Genomic DNA, 20,767 nt, shown 5'->3' on the forward strand with positions numbered 1-20,767 from the left:
CCCAAGGTGCCTATGGGGGCGAATATAATTACTACAGAGGACAGCAGAGTCAAAAAACTGAAGATAGGGACAAAGCAGCAGAAGAAAGGGTGAGCAGTAAAGAGAAGGGACAAGGCAATCACTAAACATGGACCTGAAAGACTGACAGTCTGAGGCATTGGATCTGGGTGGGATTGTCGCCGGAGAGTTTGAGCTTTGTTTTGGAAAACAGAGTGTAAATGTCCATCTCCTCTCCCTCGATGGCCATGAACAGTTTGTTAATTCAATGCAATGTTAATTCAGTTGAATGCATTGGTTGCTGGGCATTCTGCACAAAAATCTTAAGCAGGCGATACATTTAAACTTCCCTCCCTTTGAGTTCTTTTCATCGTATTGTATAAGAGACAGAGACTGTTGTACTTTTTTAAAATGATTGGGCAATTACCTTTAGGTTTTCGCTCATGTTAGCTCCTAGTAAGGGTTATATAAGGTCTGTTTGAATTGTACAGTTATGTTTTTAGCAGTTATTCTGCTAAAAGAATCCTCTGGAAGCAGCACCCAGGCAGCTTGATGGAGCACTGAGCACTTCTATAATGAGCCCTCGGCAGTCAAGGACATTGTGTTCCACAGTGTTCTAGAGTGGACATTGGTGACGCTGCATATGAATCTGATATTTATAAAGGAACAGTGGCCTTTAAAGCTGAACTCTAGGATCCCAATTCTTTCCCCATGCACATGAAAATCACTGTAAAATGTACACAATTAATGCCTTTTGTAGAACTTAATTTTTTTATTCTTTGTGGTATCATCAGCTACTTGTTAAAAATCTACATTTCCTTAGAGCTGGGGGAGTATAAGTGCAGACAATGCATGTCACATCTGTCTTGTTCTCCATTTCCCATGACTCAGCGGGAGTGGCTGACGGGCAAACACGGACCCCGGCAAGTGACATCATTGCTCTATGTAATTTATCCTGTTGTCGTACCTTCACATTACGCAGAGGAGCAAGAGCTATATGGTCACATGACCACAAAAAAAGCTAAAAAACGTATGTACATTATGATTTGTTATAAAATATATTGAAGGCCATGGGGAGAAATAGAAAGGAAACATTTAAATGTTGATTTATTACTTCTAGGTTAAAGTGGTTGTAAACCCTCACAGATTACCCAGTGAAGTGAACAGCCTCAGATGATACAGAGAATGAAACAAATCCTCCTACATAAGTTTTACTTGTTTATCTGCAGTCTTCTCTACCCTATACCCCTTCAAAAGGGCAGAAAAGTATTAAGATCTTTCTTCATCTGTCAGGAGCAGAGAGAAGGGGGCAGAGAGGCTGCAGTAACAGTGTATGAGAGCTGATTGGAGGAAAGGCACACACCCCGCTCCGCACAGCAGAAGAACTGTGTTCTGAATAGACAAGGTCTGTTCTGAGATCTCCCCCGACACAAATTTATCTTGTGTCGAGAAAACTTTTCAGAAGCAACTTGTGTTAACAGAGGAACAAAGCACCAGAGAGAAATGACAGTTGGAGCTTTTGAGTAAACACTACAGATATGTGTTTTTCTCAGATTCCATGACTGAGGTTTACAACCACTTTAAAGTGATTTTAAAGTCAACATTGTTTTTTACCCTAATGCATTCTCTGCATTAAGGTAAAACAACTTTCCACTACCTATCCTCTCCACCCCATCCCTTAACACTTACCTGACTCCTCTCCCCAATCCAGCGCTGTCCAGGCTGCAGCACTGCTCTCCTCTCTTCTTGGTCTCACAGGAGACACAGAGCAGGGGAAGCCACTGGTTCCTGCTGCTGTCAGTCAAACTGCTGTGAAGAGGGAACAGGGGCGTGGCTTTCCAGATCTGTGGCTATAGATAAACAAGGGCATTGAAAATATCTGCACACAAAAGCAAACACTTTATAGGCAGGCAAATATTGCATTTTTAATCTCAGTACCTCAACTGTACGCACAGTGCAATTCCTCTCTAGAGCAATCTGTAACTTCCTAGTTGTTTTACATAGGCATAACCCACAATGCCATGTGGTGTTGAGGGGGTCATGCTTGTTCTTATGCAAATTGTACAATAATCTGATCATTAGTACACAGCTTTCGAGAGCCGATCAGGACAGGTCATACCAAATTATCTGATGGAACAAGCACAATAAATTTTCTCATACGATACCAGATCGTATGATTTTCGTTTAATCCGTACAGTTTTCGTCGGAAAATACAATACATTACATCGCTTCCGAATTTTTATTCTGTCGTACGAGAATTTTCATAATTTTAGTAACCTCTTCATTTTCAATATAGAGACTAGCATGCAAAAAAAAAAAAGAAGTGGATGATTATTCGTCCGATAATCTCATTATGTACACCAGGCTTTAGAAAGTTAGTTTTGCATAGGAAGTTTTTGAAGTTCTGTCAGGGACAGAAAAGATATGAGATAAAACTAGTGATGTACAGGTACCTGATGGTATCTGCTTTTATGGGCAGATGCCATTGTGTGCCCTTATCTATAGTCACAGATTTACTTTAACCCAGGGGTGGACAAATTATTATGGAACTCAGGAGCCAGCAAGATTTTTTTGAGCCAGTTAAATTCACAACTTGAGAAAATTCCAAAAGTTGGTGCTAGTTGTACTTTTTAAGGAACATTGGCTTCCTGGCTTCTGAGATTTGGCCAGTCCTGCTTTAACTTCTACTCTGCAATTAAAGTAGAACTATAGGCAAAACTTTTTTTCCCATTTTGGATAGAGTAAGTGAGGGTTATGACCCCTGTTAGGTTTATTTTTTGCCATTTTTTTTTTTGTCCCATTGGATAGATTTACATTCACTTCCTGTTCCATAGCCAAACAGGAAGTGAGAGGATATCCCTGCAGATTAAGGGAATCTCCTGGGGACCCCCAGGTCACCAGAACTAGTGTCCCAATTGGAAAAATTCCCCTCTATTTCTTTTCTGGGGGCAACCAAAAAAACAGTACTCACTGCTCCATGAGCAGAGGGCTGGTGACTATTAGTCCCCGCTGTCTGCTCTGTGCCAAACGAGCTTTGGCTGTACTTCTCCTTTAAGGTAGAAAGTTGAGCACATTTGATGCCTACAGCTTTGTGTGTCCCATTGCTGCCTAGGTAGGCACACTGCTTTTGCAGGTATGGATGTTAAAGCTTACTTTGGAGGGGTCTGATAGCATTATAAAAAGTAATAAAATGTCGGAAGATTATATAGGCTGTCAGCCAGAGAAGAAACCTCAGAGTATGAATCTGGCTTTTGCCCAATTTACTCAGCTCTGCAGAATGTTCAACTTCCTGTGTACAAAGCACTGGCTGTCTTGTATGTTTGTAGTGATCTTCTAATGTGGTTGGTAGATTTCTTGATCTAAGTAATGGGTATTTGTTAAGATGGTTTGTTTTTGGCAGTAGTTTTAAATAAAGAATATATATGCGCATGTTACATTTGTATATATGAATGCCTGAGGGAGGATCGTCTCAGACAGTCTAATTCTCCCATACGAAAAATGTAGATTGTGACTTATTACTCATAGATTTTCTGAGACAGTTCTTCCCAGACATACTCATAAATGAGCGCCATTGTATTCGGAATTTTTGCTACAAAATGTGTACTTTTGCATTCGCGTTCTGTTACAAGGTTTATAAAAGTGTAAGCAGGTGTTCTGAAGTGAGAAGAAGGCACTGACTAGAAAGCTCCTGAGCGCTTGTAGTCTTTAAGGGCTCATTCACATGGGTGCTGAACCCATTTACTTTATATTTTTATTGCCGCCGAGCTGCAGGCAGGCAGCCCATATAAAAAGAATAAGTATGCATTGGCTGGACGAACTCACCTGCACACCCACATTTGACAGATAGAGCCTGCACGTTCTGGTCCACGCACCCCTTCCTGTGTTCCTGTCAAACACGGCTGTGTGGGCTGCCTGTACGCAACTCAGCGGTATTACAAAAAAAGTAATCAAATGGCTATGCACACTGCTTTGTGCCTGTGTGAATTACTTACTTGTACTTGTTGCTTGGTCAATTTTATAACATTTTCTACATGTCATATGTTTGAAAAGTTTGACTGCTTCTCTTGTAACTTTCCCCTTTTTAAATTGTATTTATGGTCAAAATTTAAAGTGATTGTAAAGTCTCGTGTTTTTTTTTTTTTTTAAATAACAAACGTTCTACTTTCCTGCCCTGTGTAGTGGTTTTGCACAGAGCAGCCTGGATCCTCCTCTTCACGGGGTCCCTCTTTGGAGCTCCTGGCCCCTCCCTCTTGTCAAGTGCCCCCAAAGCAAACAGCTTGCTATGGGGGCACCCAAGCCGAGCTGCAACTCCATGTATCCATTTAGATACAGAGCTGTGGTTCGGTCCGCCCCCTCTCTGTCACCTGATTGACTAACTGACTTTGATTGACAGCAGTGGGAGCCAATTGCATCACTGTTGGGTCTCAGCCAATCAGGAGGTAGAGTCCCAGATGGCCAAGGGACTCGTGGACATCGCTGGATAGAGATGGGCCTCAGGTAAGTATTAGGGGGGCTGCTGCACACAGAAGGCTTTTTCAAAAACCTTCTGCCTTTACAACCCCTTTAAAATTATATATGAGATATGGTGAAATAATATATATCATTTCACATTATGTTTCATTTTTTTCTAGCTTACTCCTATTAACCTGTACGATTTGAGGTTTGCAAACTTACTTCACATTTCATAGAGCCTGTCTTCTGAATTACAGAGGTGCTGAGAGGAGGAGTTTCAGGAGGCCGAGTCAGTACAGGAATCACTGCTTGCAGGCAGCAAGGTGCCATGGGATATGTAGTCCTTAGAAATTGAAAGTTCTCAGAGGAGAAGCTGCAAAGCATGCAGGAAATCTAGGAAGTCGTGGAAAGAGATGGCCAGCAGACAGGCAGAACTCACAACATGAAAGGAAATTTTTCAAGTAAGCTTATATTGGTTTGTTAAATATAACTTTTGTATTGGTATTACAATGCTGATGTTATAAAATGCAAGTGTATGCTGTGACTAATTGTTCACTTTGGACTGTGATACAAGGTCATTATCACAACCCTATTTGGATATGAATGCTGGCACAAAGGAAAGTATCATTCCTGGATGCCAAAAATGTGCTCATCAACAGCAGTGTTACTTTGGGCTAAAGACATGTAGTTCTATAATCATTCTATATTTGTGAAGCCAATTTCTTTAGGGATATGAGTTATGTCTATTACATAACAAAACTGTGATCCCACCTAGTAAACAAAGCAGTCAGAACCGGTTCTAATTGCATGCGTGGTGACCTTGACATACTTGCCAACAGTCCTGATTTTCCCGGAACAATCACGATTTTGGGACCCTCATCCTAATCGGAGCTTGTCCCGATTAAAATCCTGGGATTTTTCTTTTGTCCCGGGAATTCAGGACTGTTTTGGCAAAAACAAAAAGATGGCCGCCACCGCTGCGAGGACTGTTTTCCTGTGTGTTCAGTGGAGAGGGGAGGGGCAGCCAATTGGCTTCTCTCTTCAGTGTACAAGTAGACAATTCTCTTGAACACTGAAGCCGATTGGCTGCACAGATCGGAGAGCCCTCCCCTCTCCACTGAACACAAGGAAAAGATATAAATGGAGTCTCCACCAACCCTCCGCCCCGTGTGTCAGACGAGTGGGGACAATGATCATGTAAGGACTGGGCTCTGGCTGGGGACACTGATGTAAGGACTAGGGCTCCACTGGGGACACTGATCATGTAAAGACTGGGTTCTGGCTGGGAACACTGATCATGTAAGAACTGGGATCTACTGGGGACACTGATCATGTAAGGACTGGGCTCTGCTGGGGGCACTGATCATGTAAGGACTGGGCTCTGCTGGGGACACGGTTAATGTAAGGATTGGGCTCTGCTGGGAACACTGATCATGTTAGGACTGGGCTCTGCTGGGGACACTGATGTAAGGACTGGGTTCTGCTGGGGAAACTGATGTAAGGACTGGTCTCTGCTGGGGACACTGATGTAAGGACTTGGCTCTGGCTGGGGACACTGATCATGTAAGGACTGGGCTCTGGCTGGGGACACTGATCATGTAAGGACTGGGCTCTGGCTGGGGACACTGATCATGTAAGGACTGGGCTCTGGCTGGGGACACTGATCATGTAAGGACTGGGCTCTGGCTGGGGACACTGATCATGTAAGGACTGGGCTCTGGCTGGGGGCACTGATCATGTAAGGACTGGGCTCTGCTGGGGACACTGATGTAAGGACTGGGGCTCCGCTTGGGACACTGATGTAAGGACTGGGGCTCCGCTGGGGAGACTGATCATGTAAAGACTGGGCTCTGGCTGGGGACGCTGATCATGTAAGGACTGTGCTCCACTGGGGACACTGATGTAAGGACTGGGCTCTGCTGGGGACACTGATGTATGGACTGGTGCTGGGGACACTGATGTAAGGACTGGGCTCTGCTGGGGACACTGATGTATGGACTGGGCTCTGCTGGGGACACTGATGTAAGGATTGGGCTCAGCTGGGGACACTGATGTATGGATTGGGCTCTGCTGGGGACACTGATGTATGGATTGGGCTCTGCTGGGGGGCACCTGATGTAAGGAGGGGCTCTGCTGGGGGGCACCTGATGTAACGAGGGACTCTACTGGGGACACTGATGTAAGAAGGGACTCTACTGGGGACACTGATGTAAGAAGGGACTCTACTGGGGGCACTGATGTAAGAAGGGACTCTACTGGGGACACTGATGTAAGAAGGGACTCTACTGGGGACACTGATGTAAGAAGGGACTCTACTGGGGATACTGATGTAAGAAGGGACTCTACTGGGGATACTGATGTAAGAAGGGACTCTACTGGGGACACTGATGTCAGAAGGGACTCTACTGGGGACACTGATGTCAGAAGGGACTCCGCTGGGGGCACCTAATGTAAGGAGGGACTCTGATGGGGGCACCTGGTGTAAGGAAGGACTCTGCTGGGGGCAGAGTTGAATGATTTAATTTTATGTTACAATGTAATAATAGAAATAATGCGCTTCAATCATCCTGATACCATAACAACCATGGTGTCGGTGTTGTGTTGAGAAATGCCCGCTATCAAAAAGTGCCCGAGATGAACGGCACATGTGACATACGGAACAGCACAACAGCTGATTTTACGGTCAACTGTTGTGACGGTGAGATGGCGCCTGCTCACAATAGCAGACAGAAGATTTTTTTTTTCTGTCAGATTGTGTCCCGTGCTCCCGTGGCGAGTTGGCGAGGGGCGGATTTCTACATGTTGTGGGCGGATTTGACACTGACTTATCTTTTCCCAAAAGTTAAATCAGTGCTTAACCATTTCAGCCCTGGAAGATTTGGCTGCTCAATGACCAGGCCATTTTTTGCGATACGGGACTGTGTCGCTTTAACTGACAATTGCGCGGTCGTGCAACGCTGTACCCAAACAAAATTGACGTTCTTTTTTTCCCACAAATAGAGCTTTCCTCTGGTATTTGATCACTTCTGCAGTTTTTATTTTTTGTGCTATAAACAAAAGAAGAGCAACAATTTTGAAAAAAAACACAATATATTTTACTATAATAAATATCCCACATTTTTTTTCAAAAAAACACATTTTTTTCCTCAGTTTAGGCCGATATGTATTGTGTTCTACATATTTTTGGTAAAAAAAATCGCAATAAGCGTATATTGATTGGTTTGCCCAAAAGTTATAGCGTCTAAAAAATGGGATAGATTTATGGCATTTTTATTATTATTATTATTATTATTTTTTTTTTTTTTTTTTTACTAGTAATGGTGGCAATCTGCGATTTTTATTAGGACTGCGATAATTGGACACTTTTGACACATTTTTAGGACCATTGACAAATATACAGTGATCAGTACTAAAAAATGCACTGATTACTGTGTAAATGTCACTGGCAGGGAAGGGGTTAACACTAGGGGGCGATCAAGGGGTTAACTGTGTTCCCTCACTGTGTTCTAACTGTAGGGGGGATGGAACTGTCTAGGAGGAGAGAGAGATCGGTGTTCATACTTAGTATGAAAACACGATCTGTCTCTACTCCCCTGAAAGAACACACAGATCCCGGTTCTCGCTCTGTCACGAGCGATCGTGCCCGCCGGGCACTCGCAACGGCTCCGGGCACACGCTGTACGCGCGCACCCCTAGTGGCCGAAAGGAAAAGCGGCGTAAGGTAACATCGATTTGCCCAGCCGAACCAACTTGCCGCAGTAAAACTGGGGCGACTGGTCCGGAAGTGGTTAAAGGGACACGTTTTGGGTCAGTTGATGGTATAAAGAAGAAAACAGCAGATGTGTTAAAACAGCTGTCAGAAATGTATTTCCTCCATGCCTTCAACCAGTGGAAAACAAGACTGCAGCAATGTATTAGTGCAAATGGGGAATATATTTAAGGGGACAAGCATTAAATTTGTAATGCATATAAATAAAGGTGAGTTATTTAATCAGTCCCATTATTTAATAGACAAACCTCGTACATCCTTGGCAGCTGCATGCTAAAATGGTCCCAGCAAATGGTGTTTTTGCTGCGCCCCTGCAATGGCTGGCATTGATCCAATACGAAAAAATGACAGTCATTGCACAAGGTGTGAACAAGTCCTAAGTAGCAACATCACTGAATTTAAGCAGAGCTTAAAGCTGATCTCTATCTTCTGTTAGCCTTTACATGGTTTATTTGGGCCAGCTTGGCCCAAACAAACTATGTTCCTCACTAACTAATGTGAGGCCGCTGGATGTGCGGTATAAACTGTATGTAACTGTGGCTACATACAGCACTGTGTTCGGGTTCAAGCCGAGACTTCCAGTCCAGTGTTGCTCTGATTGACTCAGAGAGGTGGGCTGATGACTCCAATCAAGCAATCAGATGAAGCTTTGTATTCATTGATAGTCTACAACGCTTTCTGTGAATGGCTAAGCATTGCTGTGATAGACTCTATTGTGTTCTGGATATGAGACAAGAAGTCTTGGCTCGAACCTGGAACACAGTGCGATATGCCGTATGTAGCCGCAGCTATATACAGTTTATACTGCACGTCCAGCAGCCTCACATGTTAGTGAGGGACATAGTTTGTAAAGGCTAACAAAAGATGGAGTTCAACAGCTAATATGCAGTTGAAACCTTTATAGAGGAACTGTTTTACCTGCCATAAGATTTGTGAATCAATGTATGTATTTTTGTGGGGCCAAACACCCCTGCCCTGTATGGCTGCATAGCATTAGTGAGTTAATATGACCTTTTAGAGCTCAGAGCTTTTTTGTTTTAATGCCACCACAACACTTTTCTCTCTTTTGCAATATTCCCCACATTGATGCCCACCCTGATCTTTCTCACTTCTAAAAGCCATCCTAAGGCAGGCCATAGATGATACGATCGTCTTTCCTGCAACCATGGGTCAGTGTTGATGGGGGAATCCCTCCTGCAGCCATTGTGTTCTCTCGGCGGAGGGGCGTGAGGAGCCGTCCCTGCTGGGAGAACACAGTGCTTATTGCTAGTGGCTATAGCTGCTGACAATAATGTAAAAATCCAACGTGCTGGTTGTACCCAAGTCGATTGATCGATCAACTTGGGTACAATCAGCTTGCCCATAGATGGTTCAAATGTCATCCGGTCTCTGCTGAACTGGCCAATATTCAAACACTCTATGGCTGGCTTAAGTTCCTTCCCTTCCCACCTTCGTTCCTCTCAAGACCTCCTGCTCTCTAGCTCCCTTGTCACCTCCTCCCATACTCACCTCCAGGCCTTTTCCAAAGCCTCTCCAATCCTATGGAATGCCCTACCCCAATCTGTCCGCTTATCTCCTACTTTATTAGCTTTCAGACAATCCCCGAAAACCCTTCTCTTCAGAGAAGCCCATCCTACCCACACCTAACAACTGTATTTTCATTTTTTCCATCAGCTCATCCCCCACAGTTATTACCTTTTTGTTTCCACTTGACCCTCCCTTCTAGATTGTAAGCTCTAACGAGCAGGGCCCTCTGATCCCTCCTGTATTGATTTGTATTTTAAGTGTACTGTCTGCCCCATGTTGTAAAGCACTGCGCAAACTGTTGGCGCTATATAAATCCTGTATAATAATAATATTATAGCAACAAAAACCTTATGCATAGGGTGCCCTACGGTCACACACATAACTGATTCATAAAGTCTAACGTGCTTTGCATGTACACACACTTGTAACTGATGCATAGAGCAGGGGTCTCAAACCGGAGGCCCTCCAGCTGTTGCGGAACTACAAGTCCCATCGTGCCTCTGCCTATGGGAGTCATGCTTCTAACTGTCAACCTTGCAATGCCTCATGGGAATTGTAGTTCTGCAACAGCTGGAGGGCCCCCAGTTTGAGACCCCTGGCATAGAGTCTACTATGCACACACATCTAAATTATACATATTGTCCCCTGCAAGCAGAAATGTAACTAATGCATAATGTCAATAGCCCTCACGTACATGTTACTTATGAATTCCTTTGCTTGCTCGTGCACACGCACTCATATAACAGATGCATAGTGTCCTCTGCAAGCTTGCCCATGCACTTGATGTATTGTGTCCTGTGCATGCACACTAGAGCTGCACAATTCTGGATAAAAGGAGAATCTTGATTTTTTTTGTTTGAAATAAAGATTCTGATTCCTGATTCTCTCACTTTTCTCGGCGTAACATCATCTTTCACATTATACAAAAAAATTGGGCTAACGTTACTGTTTCGTTTTTCTTTTAATTCATTGAAGTGCATTTTTCCCAAAAAATTGCTCTTGAAAGACCGCTGTGCAAATACAGTGTGACTTAAAATATTGCAACGACCGCCATTTTATTCTCTAGGATCTCTGCTAATAAAATATATATATATAATGTTTGGGGGTTCTAAGTAATTTTCTAGCAAAAAATACTGATTTTAACTTGTAAGCAACAAATGACAGAAAAAGGCTTATGCCCTGTACACACGATAGGATTTTCCAATGGAAAATGTGTGATAGGACCTTGTTGGTAATTCCGACTGTGTGTGGGCTCCATCACACATTTTCCATAGGAATTTCCAACACACAAAGTTTGAGAGCTTGCTATAAAAATTTTCCGACAACAAAATCCGTTGTCGGAAATTGCGATTGTGTGTACACAAATTCGACACACAAAGTGCCACGCTTGCTTAGAATAAATTAAGAGATGAAAGCTATTGGCTACTGCCCCGTTATTAGTCCCGACGTACGTGTTTTACGTCACCGCGTTCAGAATAATCAAATTTTCCGCCAACTTTGTGTGACCGTGTGTATGCAAGACAGGTTTGAGGCAACATCCGTTGGAAAAAATCCATGGATCTTGTTGTCGGAATGTCTGATCAATGTCCGACCGCGTGAACAGGGAATTAGTCCTTAAGTGGTTAAACTGACCTCATTTACAGACAGAAGTTCATCCCTTGGATCTAAAAGAACCAAATGATACAATGTTTCTCTCAGTGCTGGGCAATGTTGTAATAAACTTTGCCGTTTTTCTTTTCTTTGATAGCTCTAAACAGAGAACGGCTCTAAAGATTCATTCTCACGAGGTAGATCAGCTGCCTCGGAGTCCGCCTCTGTCCGCCAGCACAGCATCTCTCCGTTGATCTCCGCTGAGCCGGCGGATGACAGGTCCCTCTCTGCTCACTGAGCGGGGAGGGGCTTGTCGAGCACCCCTGGTTACTATGGAAAGTTCAAACGAAAACGGACAGCATGTCCGTTTTTATCAGATCTCACCCGATCCGCCAGGGACAGATGCAAACGTAGGAGCATCCGTCTGATTTCAGTGGATCGGACCAGGTCGGATGTCAGCGGACATGTCACCACTGACATCCGTCGCTTCATAGACTAGCATGGAGCGCCTGTTCATGTCCGCCGACAAAACTGACAGGCGGACCTGAACGGTCCGACAGTGTGAAAGGGGCCTTATGCACACACATAACTGATTCATAGTGTCCCTTGCACACAAGTAACCAATGCATAGTGTCCCCTGTGCACACACATGTAACTGATGCATACTGTCCTCTGCGCCCCAGGCCTCATTCAAATGGCCAACACTCTTTACTGTCCCTCTGAAAAGTATTCAGTTGCCAGGCAGCCAGGAGGCAATACTGCCACCTCCTAAATGCCCTTTTTTTCAGCAAAACAAGGATTTTCTATTTAAATACTGCGTCACAACTACGAGCCACATGTTCAGTTTACCACCATAGCAATATGAACTACCCCCTCCAGCTGCTATCACACAGTTTAGGTGAGCGGCTGGGGGAGGTAAAAACAAAGATTCACTGCCTATTTCTAGCGCCCACCGGCCACACGTGGCCACACAGGGCCATAAGAAGAGCTTAGCTGCACACATTTATAGCTGTGCACCTCACTAATCCATGTTTACAAACAAGATACTGGACCACTGAAACAGAAACACTAGTCCTCCTGGCACATACAGATATACACTAGAGCTGCTGGCACACACAGACTCATACTGGGACTTCTAACATATGCAGATATTCTCTCACACTGAGACTGGCCAGAGATCAATCTCTTTTTTTTTTTTTGATCAGTTACTAAAAAAAAAAAAAAAATAATGGATTCCTCCATCCACACAAGCATGGTAAGTGGAGAAATCCTTTCTGCTGAGATGTATTGTGACAGCGGTAACTCTCCTGCAGCCGCTCATTGAGAAAAGTTTTCCAACATTCCTGTTAAACAGAAGTCGATCATTGGATAGACTCCTATAGTGGGATAGCCATACATGGATTGAATTTCAGATAGAATCCTGCTGAATCGGCAAACATTTGAATCCATCTATGGCAAGCTTGAGCCATACACAAACAGGCACAGTGGCACTGGCTGTGTTGATCATCATCTGGTTTCCTTTCAGATACCATCCAGTGGTGACTGATGAAATGGTAGTCCATGAGAAAACAAATAGGGTTTGGCCCAGAGAGCCCCGGAAGGAAGTTACATTACATATTGTAATGTGGCCACTTTATGGAGATGCCGGACTGATTTTCCTCCTGAGCCCCGCCCCCGGCTCAGTCTGCCCCATAAGACTGGCGCTACACTAAAATGTAAGCGCAAGCTGGCGGGGACTCTTTTCGCACGGGAGTTGGAAGGAGGCCAATTCTTTTCGTGCGGGGGGGTTGCTTTTTTGCTGCCCCCTGCAAAGTGCCGCCCTAGCCTGGGCCTTGTCAGCTTAGGCCAGGATACAACGTTTGTGCACACATATAGAAATATTTTGACAGAATAAAGGTGAATAAAGCACCTGGACCAGATGGCATCCAGCCACAGATCCTAAAAGAATTGAACTCTGTCATTTTAAAGCCATTGTTTCTAATTTTTAGGGACTCTTTAATGACTGGAATAGTACCACTGGATTGGCGTAGGGCCAATGTGGTGCCTACATTTAAAAAGGGAAGTCTTTACCAAGTAACTATAGACCTGTTAGTTTAACTTATATATTCTGGAAGATACTGGAGAGTTTAATAAAAGACCTCACTGATGAGTTCTTGCTGGAAAAAATATTTTAAGCAACAGACAGCATGGATTCATGAAAGACAGAAGTTGTCAAACAAACCTGATTTCTTTTTATGAGAAGGTAAGACCTTGGACAGGGGGGTGGCTGTGACGTAGTATACTTGGATTTTGCAAAAGCTTTTGACACAGTTCCACACACACGGCTAATGTGTAAGGTAAAGTCTACAGGCTTGGAAAGATCAGTTTAGAAATGGATAGAAAACTGGCTAAAAGACAGAATTCAGAGAGTAGTGGTTAATGATTCTACTCACCCCCAATGACGTCATGTATGACAAAACTAGTAGGGTGGAGTCTATGCTCAATACACCACGCTAGTTTGTTTGTGATCTGCAGATTCATTTAACCAAGGACTTTTTAACCCATGTTTTGTTGGACTTGTGGATCATTTCAATTAATCACCACGGTTTTACACTATGTGGCGATCTTTCTCTTCCTTTTATATTATATATCAATTTCAAAATAGAGACTCCAATGACCAGGTCACTAGACAGCATTTTTTAGTCAACCATGGTGACCAGGCTTTCTCCTGCCCTGCCTTATTGGAAGCTATACCCTCTACTTCGCTTTAACATTTTAATTTCCAACCCTCCTGGTGACAGTGGATTCAAGGACGAATAATGAGAGCAGATCCACCTAATAGGGACACAGACAGCAGTAAAAACTTTAAAGATTCAAACATTTCCACATTCAAAAATGAGGGAAAAAAATTGTCTGGACTTTTACATGAAAGAATTTCAACTGAAGATTGCTTTTTTGTATTTTGTCTTGACCTTTAATGACGTCTCTTGGCATCATGTTTTAATGCTGAGTAAAGTTATCTGTAAATAACCCCCCCCTGTATTAATACCCACCACTTGTCTGAAGGTATCTGTATCTAGTGCTGTAGCACTTTCCCCAAAGGCTGCTTGGTCTTATCTAATTAAACCATGGTGTTTTCTGTTGCAGTTTCAGTTGTAAACAGGGAATTTTTGACTCATATTGTAACTGCAAAAGTCTATGTAAAACAAGATCAGATTCTAAAAGGAGCCTAAACACTTGGGCTCTCCAAACTTTTTAAACAAAGGGCTAGTTTACTGCCTTCAGACTTTAGGGAGCCAGACTGTGGCCATTGGGAGTAGAAAAGGTCCATCAGTGGTAAAAAAAAAAAAAATACCCCAATGGTGCCATTAAGGGGAATTGTGCCCCATCATTGGGCACCATTGTTGTATGTCTTAGGTAGAAATTGTGCCCCATCATTGGTATAATTTGGAGGAATTGTAGCCCATCATTGTTGTCATTGGGAGAAATTGTGCCCCACCATCGTTGTCACAGGGAGGAATTATACCCCATTGTTGGTATCAGTGGATGAAATAATGCCCCAAGGGCCGGATAAAAGCAAGCAAAGGGCCACAATTTGGTGACTGCTGACTTTAAGTGGAGGTAAACCCTTTGATTTAACTGTCAAACCATCCAATGTCTGGTGTCATAACTAATGACATGTGCAGCATTACGGCAGTTGAAGATCAAGCGGAGACCAAGATGGCAGCTTCCTTGGCCGAAAACGATAGGAGGGTTTACTTCCACTTTAAAGCATTATATTAGCGTATCAGTGTATAGCTCTGTACCTATTTGACAGACAACGGGCTAATATGTAATATTGGAATCAATGCTAAAGGCATTGCTGAATTCTCCACATACTATTGGCTAGGAGATATTCAGCTGTAAGATTGCCCAGCTTTCTCCTAAGGCAAGTTGTATTCTCGCTTTCCAAATTGATTGCATATTATGGTGGAAGCAGGACTGACAGCTAATTAAATATAATGAAATGTATGTACCTCCTAGCAAATATTCATTTATGTTTAGCCTGTACACCCTATAAATTGTTTGTACAGCCAAAATAGAAAAATACAAGAATAATGTATATACTAACTAATCAGAAAACAGGTCCATGTAGGGGTTGAAATTGATCCCACATAGTTTTTGGTGTATAACATGTTTTCTACTATCTCCTGCTCACTACCACACTCAGCTCCTGAACTACTTGACCTTTATGTAGCTGACAAAAATAACAGTGACAGTAATACTGTTACAGTAAAGAGTTAAACTAAAAAGTCGTTTGGCTTTAGGCAAGCACACTTAGCTATTAAAATAATTAGTCTTGGCTACACTGGTTTTATTTTTTAATTTTTTGGAGATGAGAGCAAAAGCCAGTGAGATAGTTTTGATATTTTATAGTAGTATTAGATAGATATGATAGGTGTCATGCTATGCCTAAAATTTGATGATAGGTTTATTAAGCCATTGTCTTTGCATATTGCCAAAAATGGCCTCCACAGCTAGAGATTTCTTACCTATACCATAGCTCAGACACAAAGGAAACTAAAGACACTGATTCTACACCAGAATTGTGATGAGGGATCTAATAGGCTATTGTCGTGGTACAAAAATGCCACAATCATTTTGTCAGTAATATCGCAGGAGTTCCTTTTCTCTCAAAATGGCCGCAGCTGTAGATTTCTGACTTGCTTACGTCAGAGCACAGACGAGAAGGCAACTAACTACTACGCAGACAATAGGTCAGCCTACATTCAGTAGTTGAGTTGGATGTGCATAATTAAGGGTACAATACCACTAGCTAAATTAAAAAAAAAAATTAAACAGTGTGTACTTTTTATCACAACTGCATAGGTGTTCTCTTTATAGGTTTTTTATGTTGCTGTGCAAATTCAGTATCCGTTTTCTACCAGTAATTTTATACGGACATTACCCTAAAAATATCCCATGTTCACTTTCATATCCTAGCGACCATTTTGAAGAAGGTACAGTGACACAAAATGGCTGCAGCTGCCATTGTCATCTCTGCTGTTGCTGCACGACATCCAGAAATGAAAAATAGGTAACGAAGCGTACAAAACACTGCCTGTTTATAGACAGGTTAACATATGTATTTTGCTTTTTCAAACATCAAAAAAGGAAAATGAAATGAGAAAATGGCCTATTCGTTTTTAACAGTGTTTTACCTAAAAATATCTGTGTACACAGAAGTTCGGGATATAAACTAGAAAGCAATAACTGCTAGGAATATGTATAGTTGTAAGGCTTTTGATGCTTGTTGCCCATTTTAGCCACGTATTATGTAGCAAAAATAGTACCAAAGCAGCTTAGCAGTCCGAGCCTGGCGATAGACTGTGTCCGTTGTCATTTTATGTGGACATCATTACCTAATATAATTCTCCGTGCAAGGACATTTGCACATATATTACAAGTAAGTATAAATCTGCGACAGAGCTGACTATGCACAGCAAGCAGCTTTGTCTGCACACGGATGAAAACAATAAATCATTTTCTTTTCCCCAAATAGCAAAAGAAAAAAATAGAAAACAAAAATACTTTATGTAGTGCTACTTGCCTGATGGAAAATTTTCTAGAAATAACATTTTCTTCCCTCGGCGTTATAATCATTTAGCGAAAAATTTCCCGTTGCCACAGTAACCAGGCAAAGGCCCAGTCTAGAGAGATCATCACAGACGCAGATTCCCAGCCTTAAAGGAGCTTTGCTACAAATGCATGCTCACGAAGATTCAGATTGCGAAGTTTAAAAAAAGGGGAATATAACACACTGTTCTGTCAGGATTTGGATTCATGACATGAAATCATCCTGCGTCAGACTAGTTCTTAACCCTTCAGCCACCACAACGGCCCATGCAGGCCCTCAAATGTTATTTTAAAAACCTTGGCAGTGACATTCAGACAGAGAACAAAGAGAGAACAACCTTTATCATTTTTAATTTGCGTTGTTCAAGTATAATGCTTTTTATGTTTCCTTTTTGATCATTTGTAAAAACATCCAAAAATGCGTGTTGGTTAAAAACTTTTTCGCATAACGCTTTTTTAGAGAATACCAGTAAGAGTCTGAAATAAGGGGGTTATTGTGAAATAAAGGCCTTGCTTGGTTTGCTAGCCTTTTTTTTAACATTAAAAGGAAATATTGGATGTCTTCATGGATTGTCAGGGTTAAAATAGTTGAAATGTCCAATGTAATGAATTTAATAGAAAACAAAAAGTATATATGCGGACAGGGATCTTATCCGCTATTTAATAAAGCCAGCAGGCAATGCCACATCCAGTCTGAGAGCTGTGAACAGTTAACGTGTGTGATAAGCCATCCGCCATACTGTGCAATACACCTTTCACATTGAAATACATTTTATAAACCCAAGCAAAAAAAAAAAAAAAAAAAGAGCCATGTAGAGGCTATTTGAATAAAAGCTGTCCGTTCAGTTACTCTAAAGAAGTAGCAGATTCCCCTCATTATATCTACACCTAGCACAGGTGAATGAGACAGCCAATTGTATTGCCTCTTCTGTGAGTTCAGACTACTGCCATTATGGCTAATTGTGCATTATAACAGAGAAATCCCCCAGTGTTTGTGTTCACTGTGTATTTTAGTGTATATTGCACCGTAGTGCAAGTAGTTAGCGGTGTGTGTGTGTGTGTGTGTACGATAACGACAACAACATGCACTTTCAACCTACCTCCGAGAACCATTTAAGGGATTGTTAACACAAAAAAGATACAGTCAGGCTTCCTGTGTATATCGCAGTAAAAGAAAAACAAAAAGAAACCTTTTTATTCGGTCCTCGCTTCATGGGTCTGAGGAGCTGTCGTTGGTAAAATCAGCTGGAAAGCAGCTTGGACGGCTGACATTCATGAGAAGTGGATTTTCCATTGGGGAACGGAGTGTGGCAGCAACGATAATCCAGCTCCAGGTTTTCTTCTTGCTGTATGCCATACCGTACATCAGCAGCTTTATGTAAGCAACGGCAGAACTGACCACTGCAAAGGGCCACTTCTGTTATTCCCTGGAGAGCCAACCTTTTCCCACAACTTCCGCCTCTATGAGCCAGGCTACAGTGCTACGCAGGAGCTAAAAATAGATTTTTTTTTTCTATTCCCCCTACCTGCATAGCAGGCATATTAGTTTTCCAGCGCTTTAATTTGATATTCTCATTAATTAACAATACAGCATACATTATTTAGCTGGATATATGCAAAGCAGGATTGATCAACATTAATACCAGGTCCCGCTGTCCTTGATAGTCTGTTTTTCTTTAAAAAAAAAAAAAGAAGAAGCTTATGTTTTGCACAAGACGACAGACGGTGAAAATGCAGGCTGTAAAAACGGTGATGCAATGTTTAGACATGAAACCGAGAGACAGGAGGTGCAGGATGTTCTGTCAGCCAGAATATTTACATATTGACAGCAGCGCATAATGGATTCCAAGCTCAGCATGCAGAAGATAAGGCATTAATCCTCACTGCTGCCATTTCAGACTTGCAAAAGATGCATTCTGCAGCATCGCTTAGGAAGGAGAAAGGGCAGAGCCAGCTCACCTTAAACACAGCACGCAGTTAACGTTGCAAGAGACGGACAGGATAGCAGGAGCTTCGGGTAAGCCAGACAGGATCGAAAAGCTAGAATTGAAAAAAATACAGATGGAATAAAAAAAAAGAATAGCAACCTTTCTCACAGCTGGCTGTTTCCCAGATATTATACGACAAGCTTCTCAAGGATACGTCGCCTTATGTAGCTGTGCATATGACCATCCCGGGGCTGATGTAAGATGCACAAATGCTACATATAACATCCTTCTTCCAGATGCAGAATAAAACATTGCTTAAATACTGTCTTCAGTAAAGCGTGATATTCTCTTGAGTCAGGATTCATATCACCACCTTGCAGTCAGCAGCGTTTGCTCCCTTTACTTTTGTTTTTTTTTTTTTTTTTTTGTAAGCTGCAGTATAAGTTTTATTAAATGCAATATCCTTCGCACAGTTTGTAAGCCCACAAGAGCAGAGATTCAGTCATCTGACCGGCTAATTGTATTTAGGCAACACCCTTCTTACCACAAGCTTGGCAAGTGGCTAAATATATCAGCATTACAGCTGCTCAGTCGCACAGGAAAATACGTACTGAAGAATTGTTATTTCCTCTTGAGATAAAGTGTGAATCTTACGGAATGAGGTTCTGCTCAAAGGCACAATAATTCACCGCAGTTTTCTGTTGCATAACCTAAGTACACTTGACCCATATGACACAAACAAGTTGTCGACGAACACTTATTGAACTTGGACGCACATAGTGACTGGTGGTTGTTTTAACTGTCTGGCTGCCTGCTCTGCATATTTCACTGCAGCGAGAACAGGGCTTAGAGACAATGTAAACAAGCTGAGAGAATGCATTCATACAGTGCAGTATGCGGAACCACTGCTGACTGATCATACTGCAACACTTTAATGATTTCATCTTAATGAGAAGTTTAGTCAGCTCCATGGGGTGATTTTATGTAAGAACCGTCATGGAGGGAGGGAATAGGAGTTTCCCAAGAGCTAATATTGTGCAATAGGCGTTATATAACTATACAGGCTGCCTCCAACTGTAAAAGTAGCAATAGAATGGAAATAACACACCCATACTTTAAAATATAAGAGCATCTGTCACTGGCATAAGAAGGGGAGCCATGGAACCAGGCCAGGAATGTGGTTATACATCGTCACATCTATTCCTGTAACCACTGTCTTCTGTGCTGTTAAACTTCGGTGCAATATACTTACATGCTTAGGCTCTTCCTCTCCAGCAGACATGAGTCTTTAATCATGGAGATACCCATGGTAGTGGTTAGACTGACATCTGCAGGAAAGAGGAAAAGCTGCGACACCAAGTTTTTAAATATTATACAGTGAGGGTCACCATCACCACTTTTTAGGTGGATGGAGGGCGGCTGTGTTCAATATCTTGTTATGGGGGGCCTAATGTGCCCCTTGTCCTCACCAAAGGGCCGCACATACAATTGAGCAAATAGTCAGTCTCCGAGACAGCACATACATAACAGGAAGGTCAAAGACTATGGACATTATAGAAGAGATGGTCAAAGACTGCAGATGTGATACTAGATGGCCAGAGAGTGTGGGCATGATCCAAGACATGGTCATAGACTATGGGCATCCCACAAGACATGATCAAAGCCTGTGGACATCATACAAGAGATGGTCAATGAATGCAAGCATGCCACAAGAGATGGTCAGAGAATGCGCGTATAATACAAGAGATGACCAGAGACTGCAGACATCATATAAGAGAGGGTCAGAGACTGCAGACATGAAAGAAGAAATGGTCAGAGACTGCAGATATGCTGCAGGAGTCTGTCAGAAACTGCAAACATGCTACAAGAGATGGTCAGAGACTGCAGACATACTAAAGGACAGACTTTG

General features: G+C 42.5%; 1 protein-coding gene and 1 long non-coding RNA gene across 6 annotated transcripts in view; one reads left to right on the forward strand and one right to left on the reverse strand.

The window, feature by feature from the left end:
* Nucleotides 1-19,784, reverse strand: part of ZBTB38 (zinc finger and BTB domain containing 38) — a 60,126-nt gene extending 40,342 nt beyond the window's left edge. The window contains exon 1 of one of the 4 annotated variants that reach the window (XM_073625645.1): nt 19,018-19,784. The gene's annotated coding sequence lies outside the window, so the exon portion shown is untranslated. The other 3 variants (XM_073625647.1, XM_073625643.1, XM_073625642.1) reach the window with 3 other exon arrangements.
* Nucleotides 1-20,767, forward strand: part of LOC141139489 (uncharacterized) — a 102,653-nt gene that overhangs the window by 18,022 nt on the left and 63,864 nt on the right. The window contains exons 1-2 of one of the 2 annotated variants that reach the window (XR_012243766.1): nt 2,942-3,130; nt 4,707-4,910. This is a non-coding gene — a long non-coding RNA (uncharacterized lncRNA). Of the gene's footprint in view, nt 1-2,941; nt 3,131-4,706; nt 4,911-20,767 lie in introns of those variants that run through there. The other variant, XR_012243765.1, reaches the window with a different exon arrangement.

The sequence above is a fragment of the Aquarana catesbeiana genome, linkage group LG04, assembly GCF_042186555.1.
Source record: "Aquarana catesbeiana isolate 2022-GZ linkage group LG04, ASM4218655v1, whole genome shotgun sequence".
NCBI lineage: Eukaryota > Metazoa > Chordata > Amphibia > Anura > Ranidae > Aquarana > Aquarana catesbeiana.